This window comes from Thalassophryne amazonica, chromosome 8 (assembly GCF_902500255.1).
Source record: "Thalassophryne amazonica chromosome 8, fThaAma1.1, whole genome shotgun sequence".
In the NCBI taxonomy this organism is placed as follows: Eukaryota; Metazoa; Chordata; class Actinopteri; order Batrachoidiformes; family Batrachoididae; genus Thalassophryne; species Thalassophryne amazonica.
Window position 1 is genome coordinate 54,406,692 of NC_047110.1, and position 19,827 is coordinate 54,426,518.

The 19,827-nt window shown below is 41.5% G+C and overlaps 1 protein-coding gene and 1 long non-coding RNA gene across 12 annotated transcripts in view; one reads left to right on the top strand and one right to left on the bottom strand.

Moving 5' to 3' along the window:
* LOC117515636 overlaps positions 1-14,801 on the bottom strand; it is a 402,159-nt gene extending 387,358 nt beyond the window's left edge. The window contains exon 1 of the long non-coding RNA XR_004562198.1: positions 14,684-14,801. This is a non-coding gene — a long non-coding RNA (uncharacterized LOC117515636). The remainder of the gene's footprint in view (positions 1-14,683) is intronic.
* LOC117515633 (pleckstrin homology domain-containing family A member 5-like) overlaps positions 1-19,827 on the top strand; it is a 366,809-nt gene that overhangs the window by 145,337 nt on the left and 201,645 nt on the right. The window lies entirely within an intron of this gene.

Sequence of the window (19,827 nt, forward strand, 5' to 3'; positions counted from 1 at the left end):
GCTTTGAGTTAGCGGAAGTTAGCATGCACACTAACATCTGCAAAATGTTTTGTAAATGACTCCAGAGGTGTTATCAGGTTACAAAAACAGCATTTTCAGTTTGAGAAGTGTTTATTTCTCACAAGATTTTACAGAATATATGACAAAGAGGATATATATACACACACACAAACAAAACAGAGTTTTACAGCTAGCTGCCAGCCTGTGATGTCACCATACTAACGTCCATAAAATGTCTTGTAAATAAGTTCAGAGGTGTTATTAGGGTCCAAAAATAGTATTTTCAGTTTTAGAAGTGTTTATTTCTCACTAGCTTTTACATAATGCATGAGAAATATGTATATAAACACACAAAATGAAGCGATTTTGGAGAGACCAGCCACTGATGTCACGGTGCAGCTCTACTTTGATTGGCTGTCATGCCCACCACTCAAAAAAAAAAAAAAAAGGTGAACAGATTGAAAAAGAATGTGACATTTTAACCTCTTAAAATAGGTCAAGGATAGCCATCTTTGAACTTGTCCAGGGTCTATGTCCCAAGAATGTTCTCTGTAAATTTGAAGACTCTGGCAGCAATAGGACTGGACCTATGCTGAGCGCAGACAAACGGACAGATGGACGGACACAAAACCTTCGTCATATCCGATGGCCACATTTGATGACCTCGGGTAATAACTTAAATTAGTAAGTGCATGATGGTGCAGTTCCAACTTAAAAATCATGAAAATTTGAAACACAAATATCAGATTAAATCGTAACAGTTTAACACTTTTGTTATTCTGCACAAGTGTTACTGACATGCTCAACAAGGAATAACATGTAAATAAGCAACACAAAAAGTTATGTACAAAGTAAGTTCAAATATAAACATGTTCAAAACAAAAAATGAAATGCAAAAAAGTTGTAAACTAATGGCAATTTTGTGCAGTATTAGTGTTCATTAATTTCAGTCTTAGAATGCACCAAAATGCACGAAATTGCATCAAAATGTAAACATTTCGGTGGTTGTATTTCACTTTGTGCATGTAAGCCTGGGCCAGTAGAATTTTGGTAGGGCAGTACCTTCTCAAAGCTAATAATAAAAGTGGTCAATGCCAAGCTGTGGTGACCCCTGGCTTAAACAGTCCTGGGGTGATGAATTTTATTCACTTGTCAGTGTAACATGTTCATATGTGAGCTTTTCTAGGGACATGTTCATTGCAGAAAAGTTCAATTTTATCCTTACAATAAATATTGGGTGACCAAAGTTGTTCAGTCCAGTGTTAAAAAAGTTTTCAAAGTTTTTAAACAGGGAGTTACCTCTGACCTTCTTAATAGTTAATACGAAGCTGAACAAGGCAATCCGCAAAGCAACACAAGATTAAACTCAAATACTGAGTTTGCCAATGCTTTTCATCATTTTATAATTGTTTTGACATTTTTACCTCCGCCAATGAAGTTGGAGGAGGTTATCACCCCTCTTTGTCTGTTTGTGAACAGCCTGGAGCCCACAATTTTTCATATAGTTTTATGACATTTTTTACTGAAGATTCATATCCTGATAGGCAAGAACTGATTACATTTTCAAGGTCATAGGTCAAAGATCAAAGTCAGGAAAACTGTTGGAAAATTGGAAAAATCCCTATTTTTAACATTCAAGAATTTTTCAAAAATTCATCTCTGTCCAAAAATATCAATTTGTTTCATATTTGAGAGCATTATGTAGGATGCTATCCTTTATTGACTGACAAAGTGTGATCCAGATCTGATCCAGATTACAGATTTTGTGCCCATTTATATTTAACATAGAAAACCCCATTTAATGTATATTTTATATCATATCTTAATCAAACATGCCCCAATCACTCTCATATTTGAAAATGGGGTGCAGACTAGCAGTCACTATCGCCTGATCAAGTTTGATCTAGATTGTGGAATTTGTGGACATTTGAATTTAATATTTAAAATATTTAATATTGAAAATACCATTTGATGTACATTTTGCATTATATCTCAATCAAAAGTGCCTCAGTCACTCTCACTTGTGACAATGAGGTGCAAACTGGCAATCTCAATGAATAGACTTTTATCCGTATCTGATCCGTATTGCTGATTTAGACGATATTTGATTTTTTTTTTTTTTTTACATTGAAAAGCTCTTTTGATCTGTTTTTGTATTATAATTCAGCTTATGAAAACCCACCTCTAACAGGACTTGGACCTTTAAAAAATTTTCCAAAGTAAAAATTTGTGGATTTAGAAAGTAGTGTTGGCAGAGGTTTGCGCTCTACGAGTGCGGTGCTCTAGTTGATTTTAGTAATGAAATTTTGGAACTGAGTCAGACTTGTAGATGATCAGCACTTTGACATTAGTCAAACCAATGTGCATACAGCATGAACAAGAGTTATAAAGCAGACAGTATACTATGTGGATGTATGATGAACCCATCTTCTGAGTCCAATTCTTTTTTAATTAACTGCAGATATTTGACATTCATTTGTCACCTCTGCAATCTTTAATTTATTTGTTAAATTTGTTTAATCTGAGTAATGGCTGCTGAAACACCATTTTTGTATATTTTTGTCCTACATGTTTGAATTGTAAACCTGTGACCGGATGGAATCTGTGTGCAGAGGGTCATCATTTAACATTGCACCAGCTCTCTGCTTTAACTGTCTGATGTACAGGGATGATTTATCTTGATTGGCTGTATTCCTGAAGATTAAGAAAAGGTTTCCTAATGACACCATGACACCAAAATATGAAGTATGAAACTGATTCCATAAAAGCACAGTAAAATAAGGTAATCATGGATTTGTCAGTGTTGGAAATGGTAGTTTTCTCAACCAAAACAAGCACTGGCTCCCTTTCCTACACAGCTGCACAGTTTGTTTCAAATGTGAGTTTTGAATTAATTATTGTCCCAAGGTATTTGCGAAATTACAGACATTCTATTGTCTGAACCTTGATCAAGGCAATTTCCTATGTGTGGGCACGTTTCCTCAAATCAATGATCATATATTTAGTCTTGCATCTACTTAGATAAGATAGGGCACCTCCCACCTCTTGACAAAGTCACTGATGTCCAGACCTTGGCCAGTCTCATCATCCTGCAGTTCACTTACAGTAATAGAGTCATCAGTGTACTTAAGGATGGTCCTGTTTTCCCACCTACTCTGACATATATTTATGTAGAGTATGCATAATAGAGGCAACAGGATGCACCCTTGAAGGAAGCCAGTTCAGAAACACACTTGGTAACACAGATTTACATTTACTCTTACTCTTTGTGTCCTATTGATTTAAAAAAGTTGCCCACAGTATTATTGCTTTGGACTAACTGTTCCAAAAGCCTAAAATATGATAATGAAATGTGTAAAAAGCGAAAGAAAATTCAACAAGTGAAAGTCCAACAAATGACCCATTACCCTCCAAATGTTTATTTGAGTAGGTTAAGCAAGGTCACTGCAGCATCCTCTCCTCTTCCATGTAGCCATCAAGCAAATGGATTTCTGAACAGGAACTACTACAGCATGTATCCAGGTCTTAGGTGTATGTTGTTCTTGTAACAACTTAAGCTGGTCTCCCATTGCCAATTTTTATCCCCCGTTAGCATTCACCTGGCATCAAAATACCTGAGCAGCCAAATCTATATCTAAGCAGAAATGATTTATTTCAAGACACATTAATGAAATAAGAACCAAAGCCATCTCCAGAATTCACAAAAAGACACATTTTACCCCTTATCTGCACAACTTCCATCTGATTATACATTTTTTATGGATCACAATGTGTTCTGATTTCACAGATGTTTAAAACCTGTCTGAAACTTTCCTGAGTGCTCACAATGTTCAGTGTGAGCAGTCCTCACCAGATGCCCCCTAGATGAACTTTGGTTAATGATCCAACGAACAATGCCATGGATACAAGCGCCAGACAAGATGCCACACTGTTTATACAAAGCTAAAATGTTAACATCTCAAAATGCTCTTCTGTTGAAGAGCGTATCATGCTTTTTGTGGGATGTTGCAGACAAGAATCAGAAGGAGGCTTTTTCTCAGAACAGTAGGTCCTCTATCATTGCCTGCTCTATTCATATGTTCACTGTCATCTACTTTTGCCACATAGCAAATGAATGTTGCATTAACAAACACATAAAGTCACTCACTTTAGTGAACTCCCCAATAATGCTGGAGCATAGACTAATTAGACTGCCACTTAGTAGTGAGCCATGTTACCTTATATTTGTATAAAAATCCTAAAAGCAATAAATAAACAGAATGAACTAGTGGCCTGTTAGCAGGTAGCTATTTGTGCCATGATTTCTGTTGCCAAATCACCCGTAGTCATAAATATACATAATTTTATTGTGTAAAATTTCTAAAACTAATGAGATATATACAAATGACCCCCTCCCGCCCCATCCTTTTTGTTGTCATTAATGCAAAAACTGGTTATACAGACAACAGCTTTTTTTGAGGGGTGGGGGGGGGGGTGGTTGGTGCAGGCTATTAACATGCTTATTTCTGCAGTAAAGTTGTACATTTTAACATGGAGTTCTGTGGGGATTGACTTGCTTTCACAGTCTGCCTCAAGTGATCATTCGAGGCACTGCCAGTTCTGGCACTTCTGCATTTGCTTAATTTTTCAGCACTGGAAGCTTCCACTTCCCTGGAAAAGGGGCACAAATAGTTGTTGGAGCAGGAGGAAGCACACAAGCATGAGGACTTTGGCCCAACTTCTCCCTGCCTTCTTGAGGACAAGATGCTAATTAAACTGTTTATGCATGCAGTATTCTTTTGCCATCACTCATTTGGAACAGTGGCCCCTGTGGAACACTGGCAAACAATGATTCAGGCTGTTCTCACTATCAACCTCAGGATATTGTTGCTTGCACTCAGTCAGTGAACCTGCAGCCGTGTCGAGCTCCACTAGGTAATAATCTGCACCTCAGTGACAAAGAAGAGAGCGTGGGAGAGCACGGAAGTGGAAACAGCCAGAGACAAGAGTGAGTGGGCAGTCCATGAAAAGTGAATAAACGTGAACACTTTTTCATGTTTTTTGCTCTCCCTTACCAACACACTCTGACTCTGTGTGGGCAAGTAATGAGTGAAAGCTTCTTCTCGGCATCTGTCAGCTGAAAACCAGATAGAACCTCGAATGTAAGAACCAGCTAAAAGCAGCACTCAGTGCTAATTGGTGGAATTTATATATATATATTTTTTGCCTTTTTATCTTTTTACTTATCAGCGCTAAGGGTAGGCCTTACTGCCAGCTTTATGCATGGAGCCAAAGCATGAATTCTTTGATTTTTGAATGGGAATCCTGTTTTGTTGTGTATACATTCTCAATTAAAAACATTATCATAGCTATATTTTAGCACAGTGTACCATACATATCTGAGCTCTTCAGATTTTGAAGAAATAAATCTGAATTGCTGAACTGCATGAAATACTGTATGTCATTATTTTTGTCAGGCCAGGCCTGGGATCATGCGTGCTACACGATGCCACAGCTACCACACCAAACCTATTTCAAGGACATGTCGCACAGAAATCGAGCAGTTTACATTTTTGTCTGTTAATGACCATCCAATGACACACCGCGATTGCTTTGTGCACTTTCATGACCATCTCAAAGTACACGGCATTCACAACAAACAGCTACAGAGACTGCCGAAAACAAAGTACTTATGAGTACTAATTTTTCTGAGTTTTTCCAACAACATTTATGCAGCTTTGTTGAAACGTCCCAGCGCTCTTGAATAGAGTGTAGCTACTAACATTAAGAACAAAGCCGCAGATTAATGGCAAAGTTTACATAAGTGTGATGTTGTGTTATGATGACTCGTTTTTAAGTGATAACTGTTAATTTTGATGCAGTCACGGTAAAAGCAGCGGCTGCTCTCCACTGTGAGAAGACTGTGCACAATCGTTAGTCATAAACACAGTCTGCTAGAGGCTCAGCTTTGTGCATGTGCAAATATTGTCATCGATATAACTGTAAAAAAAAATCTAAGAAATACATCTGTGTGATGAGGCAGCCTGAACAACATCGGAGAGTTCCGCATGAACGTTCACGGTGGGAGCTATATCGGGGTTAAAACAGCGTGATGCTCCGGTAGATGGCAGACTCTGCACACATCAAGATCCAAAATCCGGCAGACTCTCTCAAAGTAAAATAAAAATTTCAAAGCCTAGCAGCTCCACTGATGAGAACAAAATACCAAAGGAAAATAAAAAACTGAACAGGGCACTCACCAACTTGTAGAATGATTTCTAAGATTAAATATGTAAAGTCCACACCATCAGAGAAGTTGTCAAGCATGGCTCACGCGCAGTTGCCAGCCAGAGAGTAATGTCCAGATCTATGCCATCAAAGAGGTCCCAACTGGCAACGTCATGCACAGATGGTGCACAATCGCCAGCCAGAGAATAATATCCAGGTCCAGTCCATCAAAGAGGTCCCGACTGGCACCATCACTGTCAAAGCTCACAAAATCAAGATATAATTGATTATCTTCCAATGTACACACAGTATAAAAATAATTATTAATTTTGACCCTCAAGGTTTTTGCTCTTTGTGAAATAATATTCCTGTATGTGCAATAAAACAACTGTAAGCATCCAAAATAAAACTTTAGAAATGTGTTCAATTTTGGAAGACCTTAAATGATATTAAAACATTAACTTTTGCGGAGAGATAATTTTGTCCTCATCTGTATCTGCTATTAGTATTGGCTGTTAATTATCAGCGATTTCTCACCGTTTTGTGTTTTCCACATGATCATTCCTGACAAGTACATCCTCCATGTCAGTGGCAGCAGCTCACTGCTAGACCTCTGGCTCCAAACATTATGGCAGTATTTCAGCAGACCCTGCTGCACCTCCCTCAACATCATCATCATCAAATTCACTACTAGATGTCAGGGTGATGTTTCCGACCACATCACACAAATCTGAGCCATCACTTTGGAATAAAAGCTCAGAAGCTTCTTTATCAGATGTAGCAGTGTTTGTTTCACTCTGTTGGCCATCAGGATGTGTCTGCTTTTCCTAAAATGTATGTCACATGGCTAGAAATGGCAAGAAATGCAGAGTAAGACATTTACCCGGAAATGCAACTGTAGATGTGCCCAGCCAGATGGAAAATTAGTAATAAAATACATCAGTGACCACTAATTATTACCGCATGTGCGTGGATAGACTTACAATCATGATACTTTGATGTTGTGTTGCTGACCAGGATGTTAAATAACGTATGCCATGTCCTTTATTGGCTGTTTGTGCAGTGCACAACCATGGACTGGATTGGCTATTCCACATGACAGAATTCCTTGAATGACATCACAGTGCTACAGTTACAACTTAGTTTGGACCCAGACAGCTCGAAGATTCCACAACACTTGATTTACAAAGGTTTGAAGGGAACATTACTCCTCGATTGAGGCACAACACAGGAGCTCACTTTGGAGCTCTTTTGCTTGTGTTTACATTATATTCCTCTTCGCACACACACACACACCCCAGCACCACCAAAATGTCCTAAGGACCTAGACTTTCAGCAAGACTAGCTCAGTGGGGGAAAAAATGGTTTATATATATATATACACACACAACAGTGAGGGAGGAGATGTGGAACAAGAAAAATGGTAAATGGACTGCATTTATATAGTGCTTTTCATCTGCATCAGACACTCAAAGCGCTTTACAATTTTACAAAGAAAAGACCATCACATTGTACTATATAGAGAGAACAGCAACACTTTCCAGTATAATACAGTTCAGTACAACAGGAAAGACCATTACAATTTTACTACAGAGATGAATACCTCAAGTGACAGTCTAATCACAAGTAGAGAAATTCTAAACATTTCTATTTGTATGTTGCAGTATATTGTACATGTGTTACTGCTATTATGTATACCCAATGCCCACATACCACCCTCCCCCGCTGGGCTTCAGGTTTTAACAGACAGACAGTTGTGGAGCCGAACCACTCTGCTGTGATTAAAATAAACAAATATTATCTTATCCACCCTACTATTGTTCTGTTATAAAACCTAATGGTTTTTAAGTTACATTTTGGGTTGAGATGAAACAGTTTGTATGACCTTGCTATGGTCAAGGCCTCCACAAAATATTTTTGGAACAGTATTAGGTCTCCCACTGAAGGTCTAATGAGCTGACATAATAACTACTGCGATTCTTCCATTATTAAAACTTTGAATTTGTCTCCATTTCTTTCTTTTTATTTAATTTAATCTTTTATTTTTCCTTTTTGCAGTGATTACATTCAGATGAAACTCATTTTAGTTGGGTTAATAAATAGATTTTACACACAGTTCAGTTCTTGAAAATGTTCATTTTTACTGTATAGTCGTTGTGAAACAACCGACAAAGTACATGTTTCATGACATCTCATTCAAGTGCATGGGTAGCATCAAATGAGGGACGTGCTTGTTGCACAACAGTTGCATTGCCAGTGCACCACCATGCTATTCTGAATAGTAAAGATATGTTTCCATTGGAGAATACTGTTTAGATAAGGTACACATATTTTTAAATCTCTTTGCAAGCTGTAGTAGCACAGGGGCATGCTGGTATTGCACCTGTTTGACGTGAAGAAGATCTATGGTTTGAAGTAGAGCTGAATGACATTGGAAAAGAATTGATATTTCAATATTTTTTTTTCTTTCTGCAGTCTTGAATAGCTATATTTGGAAAAAATTGAGTCATTATGGAATGATTTGGGTGATTTTCTATGAAATGCATCTGCAGAGAAGATAAAACTTACTAATTAAAAAAAAGGGGAAAGACTGTCTTCCAGCAACTCCCAACAAATTAACGCCATACAGTCTGTATTAATTTTGTTTTTCTGCGCTATTTCTTTGTTTTTCTCCTGTTTCACTCATTTTCATCACTGCATCACCATGGAGAAGAGCTTCTTTCACAGTTAAATGCAACACAGAGAAAACAATGGTTCTGACATTTCACATTAAAAGTCTTAAACATAAATGTTGCTGAACAGGTGAACTTACATCAAATCAGAGCAGTTTAACAGACAACAATGTAAAACAGTTAACACTATCATATTTTTGAGGTTGGTTTTGTTTGCAGACTGACACATATGGTCACATTTCCAGGAACCTCCTTTTGTACAATTTAATAGTGACAGGCACCAACAAGCATCGGAAGTTTGTGACAACTTGCACTTAACTTGACATGCAGCACCTGTACGCTGCATGCTGCTTACAAAAAAACCCCTCCATGTACGAAAGAACGCTTAAAGGTATAGGGCCGCTAAGCTTTTCAACATGTAAGGCATAAAAAAGAATTTTCACTGGCACCACTATAATTTCCTTTATTAGCCTTTAAATAGGGGATTCATAATATGACATTACCAGTGCAATCAAAATTTACATCTAGAAAAAAATTAATAGTTCCCCCACAGAACCTACTTTATATTGAGTTTTTTCCCCTTTCATCCCCTTCTGGAGCAAACAAGACTCATAAAGATACCATAGCTACTGTAACTGAGGTACCACAACTCCTTGTATTATAGCCAGAGTTTTACACATCTTTATCACAGTGGCCTAAAATGTGTTCAAGACAAGCTTTTAAAAAGTGAATTGAAGTTATATGTCTTTCCTCAGCATGCCACTTTGTCAGTGCTTGCTGAAGAACGAACTCTGTAAGGTGTAAGCTCCCCACATTTATATTTGAGGTAGCAAAAGCCAGAAATAACATGGCTCCCAGAGGAAACGAAACTTGTTTAATTTACATGTGTATTGTCATGCTATCTGGTTTTAATACTGAATAAACAAAGGAAGAAGATACCAGAGTTATCTGGTGTCACTTCAGTGCTTCAATGTGCATTAGATAGCTCCATGTGTTTTTCTGGCTCTTTATCTTTCAGCAGAATTTCTCTGTCACACCAACCACCTGCATGTCCTCTCGCAGCACATCCATGAACCTCCTCTTTGGTGTCCCTCTTCTCCTCCTGCCTGGTGGCTCCATCCTCAGCATCCTTCTCCCTATATACCCTGGGTCCCTCCTCTGCACATGTCCAAACCATCTCAATCTCGCCTCTCTGACTTTGTCTCCAAACCGTCCCACCTGAGCTGTCCCTCTGATATGTTCATTCCTAATCTTGTCCATTCTTGTCACTCCCAAAGAGAATCTCAACATCTTCAGCTCTGCCACCTCCAGCTCTGCCTCCTGTCTTTTTGTTAGTGCCACTGTCTCTAAACCATACAACATAGCTGGTCTCACTACTGTTTTGTAAACTTTCCCCTTCACCCTTGCTGATATTCTTCGGTCACAAATCACTCCTGCCACCTTTCTCCACCCACTCCACCCTGCCTGCACTCTCTTCTTCACCTCTCTACCACACTCTCCATTATTATTAACAGTTGACCCCAAATTTTTAAACTCATCTACTTTCACCACTTCTACTCCTTGTAACTGCACTATTCCACTGGGCTCCCTCTCATTCACACACATGTACTCAGTCTTGCTTCTACTGACTTTCATTCCCCTTCTCTCCAAAGCATATCACCACTTCTCCAGACTAGACTCAACTTGCTCTCTACTCTCACTACAGATCACAATGTCATCTGCAAACATCATAGTCCATGGGGACTCCTGTCTGATCTCATCCGTCAACCTGTCCATCACCACTGCAAACAAGAAAGGACTCAGAGCTGATCCTTGGTGTAATCCCACCTCCACCTTGAATGAATCTGTCATTCCGACTGCGCATCTCACCGCTGTCACACTATTCTTGTACATGTCCTGCACTACCCTAACATACTTCTCTGCCACTCCATACTTCCTCATACAATACCACAACTCTTCTCTTGGCACCCTATCATAAGCTTTTTCTAAGTCCACAAACACACAATGTAACTCTTTCTGTCCTTCTCTGTACTTTTCCAACAGTATTCTCAGAGCAAACATTGCATCTGTATTGCTCTTTCTCGGCATGAAACCATATTGCTGCTCACAGATCTTCACCTGTTTTCTAAGCTTAGCTTCTACTACTCTTTCCCATAACTTCATGCTGTGGCTAATCAGCTTTATGTCTCTGTAGTTGCTGTCTGAAGATCCTCTGTAGTTTTTCCCCTACTCCTGCTAAATAAGGGAGAGACACTCCTCTTCTTCTTGTCTCTGTCTCCTGTCTATCTGGTCTCTTTGTTCTCTGGGACTTCTGCACTTTGTCCAGGGACCATTGTGGATACCCACATACTGTGAGGGCTTTCCGGACAAGTTGTTGTTCTTTAGCCCTTCCCTCTGCAGTTGTGGGCACCTGTAGGGCTCTGTGTTGAAGCGTCCTGATCACCCCGAGCTTGTGTTCAAGGTTGTGGTTTGAGCCAAAGAGCAGATATTGGTCAGTGTGAGTTGGTTTTCTGTAAACCCCTGTCTGGAGCTGCCTGTTCTCTCCAGTCGTAACATCACAGTCCAAGAAGGCTAAATGGTTGTTTCTGGCATCCTCACGTGTGAACTTGATATTGGCGTCCACCAAGTTGATGTGTTCTGTAAAGTCCTCAACTTCCTGTTGCTTGATTTTAACCCATGTGTCATCAACATATCTGAACCAGTGACTGGGAGAGATGCCCGTGAAAGATGTCAAGGCTGTCTTCCTTTCCTATTCTGTTATTTCAACATTATCATTGACCGTTCAAATGAAACATTGAATCTTTAATCATTTAAATATGTGCTTCTTTTGAGATTTTGTTTTCCAGGAGATGCGGAAAATGTATCACACACACACACACACACACACACTCATCTTCAACCACTTAGTCCAATTAAGGGTCGCGGGGAAAAATGTATCATTAGATACAAAATTATTTGGTTTCTGGGGCCTCGTGGGCTCTAGACCCCGGTTTTGGTGATAATGTTCTGTTGAAAATAGTTCCGCAATTTGAGATGTCTAAAAAATCTTTATCTTGATCAGGGCTGTGAAAACTGTGGATCCGAGGAATTCTGGGGATTTTATCATGGGGGGGTTAATGTTTACTCTTTAATCGTGATTGTCACTGAGTTTTTAAAATGCCTATCGCAAAGCATTCTTTTTTTACAACATCGTGCAAGTTTTATAAGTCCGTGGACATTGATCTGTATAACAGATACAAGTCAGTGTCCGCAGAGAAATGCCTCACTCAAAGCATGGCTGTTACGGCAGTTGTCGTAAAGCAGGACTGATTGGTTGCTACGGTAATGCTGTGTGACTGCTGCTAAATGTAGCGTGTGGACATCGGATACTTTTAGAGCTATCAACTTTTTAAAAGAAGAATTTTGTGGCATGTCTGTCACAGAGCGATGTCAGACAGAGAGAAGATGGCGAGAAAGACTGTTTGAAAAAGTTTAATGAGTGCTCCCCCCAAGACCCCCTGCAAATTTTCCTTGGATTTCACAATTTTCATTTCACAGCCCTGGACATCACTTTTTTTTTCAATCTGCATGTTCCATGTTGATGGATTATACAAAAGTTGCTCATTCACTCACGAGTTTGATGTCACTAATCATGCACTAAAGCAGCTTCAAAAGCATAGTTTTTCAACCAGGTTTGTGAAATGTGAACAAGAGCTGTAATATTGTTTACTGTGCCGAAGAGATAGCTGGGTCAGACCGCACCTATTGCTTCAATGCTTGATACGAGAACTATGTTTTTATATCTCAGAAACATGATGTGATTGGCAAAAACCTACGCTAGATTTGGATTCAGCGTCGCCAAATTACCCCAAATCCATTGAAAAACTCCATGCAAGAAAAATCGTGTTGACCAGTGTTATCCTATGAACTACTTTGGAGATGCTTTCATTTAAGGGGTGGTTGGGGGAGGGGGGTGACTGTGAGTAGGTTGGAACCTGACCGGTATATTGGTTGGCTAATGATATCAGCCGATATGAGGCTTTCATAGACATATCGTATCAGTGTTATTTTTTTCTGTGAAAACATTTATTTTAAAGAATATACCTTGGAGAAAAACACTGGCTATTGGAATTGGTGTCATGACAGCGTTTTTCAGCAGAGTGCAGTCTGATGGCATTGTTTACAGTCCTGTCATGCCTGAGTAGGACCCCCATCACCCTTTGGTCACAAGTGGCCAGCTGCCATTCATTTTCAGTTAGAGGGGGCATTTTACAGCAATAAGAGACAAGAGTTCGCTATGCTACCAGTGAGGCGGGGCCAAAATAGACAAGAAGGCTATTTTATGAAAATGTTGAGCAATGTGACACAGCAATTGCGATTCCAAGTGAAGGTCACATGATGAATTTTGGTTGGTTGTTGATTAATAATTGACTATAGTGTTCAGGTTTAAACTGTGAAACATCAAGCCTCAATTACATTTCTTTGTCATAAGGGTTTGATAATGAATTGTTTGGAATCATTGTCATTTTTTGTGTATATATCAACAGATATATCAGTAATGGTAAATGGATGGCATTTCTATATAGTGCAGCAGATAACCAAAACAGTCATTCAGTTTGTGATAAAAGCATGAAATTTGGTACATATATAGCCAAAGGCATACTGAAAAGATTTGGATATGGAGGCATTATGAATTTTCAACATGGCGCCCATGGCAGCCATTTTTCAAAATGGCCACCAGCAACGGCTGTTTTCTTATGACAGACATAATATGATATTTTAGACATATTTACCATATATTGTACTTGGTAAATGTCTATGACAACTATTGTCAAACACAAATAGATCAAGTGCCACTTGCGTTTGAAGTTTGGTGCAGCAGGAGAGCAGAAAACATCCCACAATTTCAGTACTGGTCTATTGTTCTTGAATTAGAGCTGCTCGTGCTAGTATTTGTGCAGTCATTGCGAGAGGGATGTTTCTCCATGTACCTTGATGCACTAACAGAACTAGTCAAGTGGTTTCATGCAATGGATCATACCCATTATGCAGGATGGATTCCAGTTCACCTGAGGGACATGGCTGAACTATCAAGGACACACTCGAGCGTCGCTCAAGCGTTCAGGGAAGGCAAGTTCACTGTCCAGAAGACCAATAATGTGTTTTCCTCCATGGCCATCGACCAGGCTCATGAGCAGATGAATGCTTGCATCAAAGGAGATGGTGGTGCTGTGGGCCTCACTGATAACCCATCTGCACTATTGCAATGGATGGTAGCAGGACCAGAAGTAGCCCGATCCATACAGGAATTTGAGATTAGTTCAAAAAAATCAGATAACACACTTCACCATGATCAAACAACAAGTGCCCAGATCTCATTCATCAAAGATGTACGGTCTTTGGTCAGTGCAATGGAGTAAGTAAGTCCCATCGGCTGCCCCCTTGTTTGCACTCGGGGTCGCCACAGCAAATCCAAGTTGGATCTGCATGTTGAATTGGCACAGGTTTTACGCTGGATGCCCTTCCTGACGCAACTCCACATTACATGGAGAAATGTGGCAGGGGTGGGATTTGAACCTGGAGCCTTCTGAACTGAAACCAAGCGCATTAACCACTTGGCCACCACCCCTGCTGGTCAGTGCAGTGGAACATTTTGGAAATCCATTTGAAGAGGAAAGCAAGGACTTGGTTGTTCTCCACTCAAAGGAACTTGCTGGACCTTCAGCTGCTGAGGCAGTTAGAAAGGTGAAACAGACAGGAGAGCAACAATTTGACGCTTTCACAAAAGAACGCATTGTTGAGAGAATAAAACCAGTGGATGACACCATACCAAGAAATAAGCTGCAGGTGTTCGGTACTTCAACCAGGAGGACAGTATCAAAACCAAAACAGAAATTGGTTTCTCTCAAACAGGATTTGGCACTCTTTTCAAGACTATTTATTGCTTGCCAGACCAGGGATGGAAACTTAGATGAATTCTTTCGACACGAGAACCAACCGTGTCCACCAGCGCTGTCTGATGGGGGAGGTCTCCTCCTGGGACAGAAGAGTGATCTGCTTCCATGCCTGGAAAAAGTTCACAGTGTATACTCAGAAAGTCCAAAGGTTACCTGTACCATTGTAGATGGAGCAGCCATCATCCAGATGCTGAAACCAAGTTCAGTAAAAACCTTCAATGACTATGCCCATGTGATCTTCATTCCATATCTGACCAGAAAGCTTGAAAGTGTGTCCAGGCTTGATCTGGTGTGGGACCGCTACTTGTCTGATTCTCTGAAAGCTGCTACAAGAGCAAAGCGTGGAACTGGCATTCAGAGATGTGTGGTAGGTGATGCAGCCATTCCCAGGAACTGGCCAGACTTTCTCAGAGTTGACAGCAATAAGACAGAATTGTTTGCCTTTCTCTCAAAAGCTCTTCTCACGTTGTTACTGCAGGAGGACAAACAGCTTGTTACCACTAGTGACATAGAAGTCCTTAGCAAGCCACCACTCCCAGATAGGTCTTCGATTGCTCCTTGTTCGTGTGAGGAAGCCGATAGTCACATGTTATTACATGTAGCCCATGCAGCCAGAAATGGCCATCATAAGATCATGATTTAAACAGTAGATACTGATGTTGTGGTGCTAGCTGTGGCAGTTGCTCAGACTCTACAACCAGAAGACGAGGTTTGGTTGGCTTTCGGAACTGGAAAGAGTTTCTGATACTTAGCAGCCCATGAAATTGCAGCAGGGCTAGGACCTGAGAAAGCACATGCGCTACCACTGTTCCATGCAGTGACGGGTTGCGACACTGTGTCAAGCTTTGTTGGCCATGGGAAAAAGACTGCGTGGGCTGTATGGACTGTGTTTCCTGAGCTTACGCATGCCCTGTTGAAACTGTCTTCAGCCCCAACTGAGATACCACAAGAGGTAATGGCCACAATTGAGAGGTTTGTTATCCTGCTCTGTGACCAAACCAGCACATGCACAGAAATAGATATGGCAAGAAGGAAGTTATTCGCTAAGACGCACAATGCAGAATCAATCCCTCCGACCAAGGCTGCCCTGGAAGAGCATGTCAAGAGAGCAGTATACCAAGGAGGTCACCTGTGGGGTCAAGTGCTGGTGTCAACACCAGAACTACCTTCACCGTGCAAATGGGGTTGGTCAAAGACATCTGAGGGAGACTATGAACCCTTCTGGACATGCCTACCAGATGCAGGCCAGTCCAGTTATGAACTTGTCTCTTGCAAATGTAAGAAGGGTTGTGTTGGGCATTGCAAGTGCAAAAAAGCTCAGTTACAATGCACTGCCCTCTGCTTCTGTGAAGGAGAGTGTGAATAGTCTTCCTTGTGATAGACCCTAGATTTGGCTTCACTTAATATATGTCTTGTGAGATAGAACAAAGATTCTACATTTGCTAATTTAAATTATGCATCACGAAAAATGTATAATTCGACACAGAGTTTATCCGTATCTAACCAGTCTTGAAACAATGGCGACCATTTTGAATTTTTAATGAAAATGTCTAATCCAAAAAAACACATTAGCAAGCACTTATGGTAATTAATTAATCGAATTCTGTGGACAATGTCACATTATATCCATCACTCATAAGAAAACTGTTGTTTCTGGTGGCCATTTTGAAAAATAGCTGTCATGGGCGCCATGTTGAAAATTCATGATGCCTTCATTTCCATATCTTTTCGATATGCCTTTGGCTATATGGGTATCAAATTTCATGCTTTTATCACAAACTGAACAATTCTTATACATATTGGAGTTAAGCTGCTGGACTAATAGCGCTTTCCATCTGCACCAGATGCTCAAAGTGCTTTACAATAATGCCTCATATTCACTCCCATATGCTGCCATACAAGGTGTTCACTACACACCGGGAGCAACTAGGGGATTAAGGACCTTGTCCAAGGGCCCTTAGTGTTTTTCTGGTCAGGCTGGGATTTGAACAAAGGATCCTCTGGTCTCAAGCCCAACGCTAAATCACTAGACCATCACCTCCCCTGTATCAGAAATTTTTTACTCCCTAATATACCATATCCCTAATATCCCATATCTGTTGGACTCTAGTGTAAGTGTCAAATCACTTGGCATTCCACAGTTGATTTACTTCCAAAGCAGTCACATTAATTACCCTTTTCACTATGTTGCAGTGATGGGTGCACTCTGCTGAACAACTAACAGCTGCGTAATTAGCAGTAAGCTTAGCTTTTCATCTGACTTTGAAAACCATGAGCTGACTTTTTAGCTTCCACTAAATTTACAGTGCATCCAGAAAATATTACTTTAATAATACTTTACCTTTTTCCACATTTTGTTATGTTACATCCTTATTGCAAAATGGAGTAAATTCATAAAAAAAACTGCTTCTTGTGCCCCATGGAGGCACAGGAAGCAGCCTCATACCCAAGGGAAGCACGCAGGGTGCCTGCATGGGCCCACCAATAGGGGAACCACACCACCAGGGCCATGGCCCCCAAAGGCATGAGTGAGTGGCGGCAAGGGCAGGGGGCAAAGGAGCCACTGCAACTGAATCCAAAGCACAGGCAGGGACCACTGAGCCATACGAGGGCGGGGCCTGGTCCCCAGACAAGAGGCGAAGCCCAATCCCCCGGGCCAGGAAGCACACGAGGCTCCCCCAACACCCAAGACCCCCCCATTACAGCTAGCAGGACCCCTCCAAACTCCCCCCAGCCCCCAATCCACCTCCGACTCCGGACCCCACCACAAACACCAAAGCCCAAGATCGGGAGACTGCCCAAGCGAGAGCGGGGCAACACACCACCCCACGGAGACCACGGCCCCCAACCCCCCAGCAGCCATCCACCCCCCAGTGCCAACACCCGCGCCCCACCGCCAACCCCCCCTCCCACTGGTCCGTGGGACCCCAGGCCCCACAGCCCCAGAGCAGAGCCCCGAGACCACGGCAGAACCAGCATGGCAGACCCCAGAGCCCCAGACATCCACAGCCACCCAGGGCCAATTGCACATGCCACACTCACCCTACCTACCAACCCCACCATAGTTGTTATAGTTAATATGCCTTGTTGTGTGCAACCCCCTAAGTGAGCAAAGATAAAGTGTTGCATTAAAAGCGGGGCAGGAGACGGCAGGTAGTAGACTGCCGTGGGAGGCCGCAACACACCACTGCACCACAGCCTGGCCTGCAAACCCACCACCGCCTAGTGACCCCGACTCTAAATTAGTGATTGTGTTTACTAAATGTGTAGAAATAAAGTGTGTGCATTAAAATGGCAGGGCAGGAGTGGCAGATGGAGATCGCAGTAGGAGGCTGCAGCGCACAGCTGCGCCACAGACTGCCCTGCAAACCCATCCCCAACACCTAACTGGACATCCATATGAACCCTAAAATGTGCTACTTAAAACCCAATATGATGTGCGTGCATGTACTAAGCTGGTGAAGTGCATTAAAAGGGTGTGACGTGAGGCCCAACCCCAAGCAGCCGGCGGAAGGAGAGGCGCGGTGCAGAGAGCAGGCCACATACACTGGCCCCACCGGGCCCCGCAGCCCAAATCCAGACCCGGCCGGGCGCCAGTGAATCCACAAGACGGGGGGAGGCGGGCAGCCCCGGAGGAGCACCGGAAGCCCAGGGGAGGAACAAACCAACAGCGGGGACAGGGGGCCAGGGAGCCGGAGATGGACGGGCCACCCCGCTTGGTGGTCCCGATTCGTCTTTCTGATGCCATTTCACATGATTCTGGCTGTGTGTGAGGGGGGTATAAGTATTCTATATATTCTATTATTCTATATATACTATATACTATTCTATAATATAATAATAATAATTTATTAATTTATATAGCGCCAAATCACGAGTAATTGCCTCAAGGCGCTTCACAAACATTTAAAAGCAGAATAAAATGAAATAAGATTAAAACACAATAAAAAAAAATTAACCATAAAAGGTAAAACAAGTAAAATAAATAAAATTAATAAAAAAAGACACACAATCATATAAAATACTAATGATAAAACAGGGAGAACAGATGTGTCTTCAACCTGGCTTTAAAAGTCTCCACAGAGTCCGACTGTCGTATTAGCGCAGGCAGATCATTCCACAGAGCTGGAGCACGGTGATAAAAAGCTCTGTAACCCGCTGACCTTTTCTTCACCCTCGGGACACACCGTAGTTCCGCACCCTGTGAACGCAGAGCCCTTGCCGGCACATAGGACTCAACCAGGCCGGCCAGATAGGGGGGCGCCATTCCGTGAACAATTTTATAGGCCAATAGTAACACCTTAAAATCCGATCTCAAGGAGACCGGAAGCCAGTGAAGGGATTCCAGAACAGGCGTAATATGATCAAACCTTCTGCTTCGTGCCAGAAGTCTGACAGCAGCATTTTGAACCAGTTGAAGACCCCTGATGCTGGACTGTGGTAAACCAGAAAACAAAGCATTACAATAGTCCAATCTAGAAGAGACAAACGCATGAATCAGAGTCTCAGCATCAGCCATAGACAGGATGGGACGAATCTTTGCTATATTTCTTAGATGAAAGAAAGCAGTCCTCGTAGTGTCCCTAATGTGGAGGTCAAAGGACAACGTAGGATCAAAAATTGCCCCAAGGTTCCTCACTTTGTCAGTATGATGTATAATGCATGAACCTAGGCTAAGCGCTAGCTGATCAAATTGATGCTGATGTCTTGCTGGACCAAGAACCATCATTTCAATCTTATCAGAGTTCAAAAGTAGAAAGTTGCTAGACGTCCAACTTCTCACTGTTGCGAGACAGTCCTGTAAAGATTTTATGTGGACAGGATTTCCAGCAGCTATCGGCATATACAACTGAGTGTCATCAGCATAGCAATGAAAAGCAACCCCAAAACGCCACGAAATGTTCCCAAGGGGTGCCATATACAGGGAAAAAAGCAGGGGACCCAAACGGATCCCTGCGGAACCCCGAACTTCATGCCCCTAAAGTCAGAGGTAGTGTCGTTGCACAAAACAC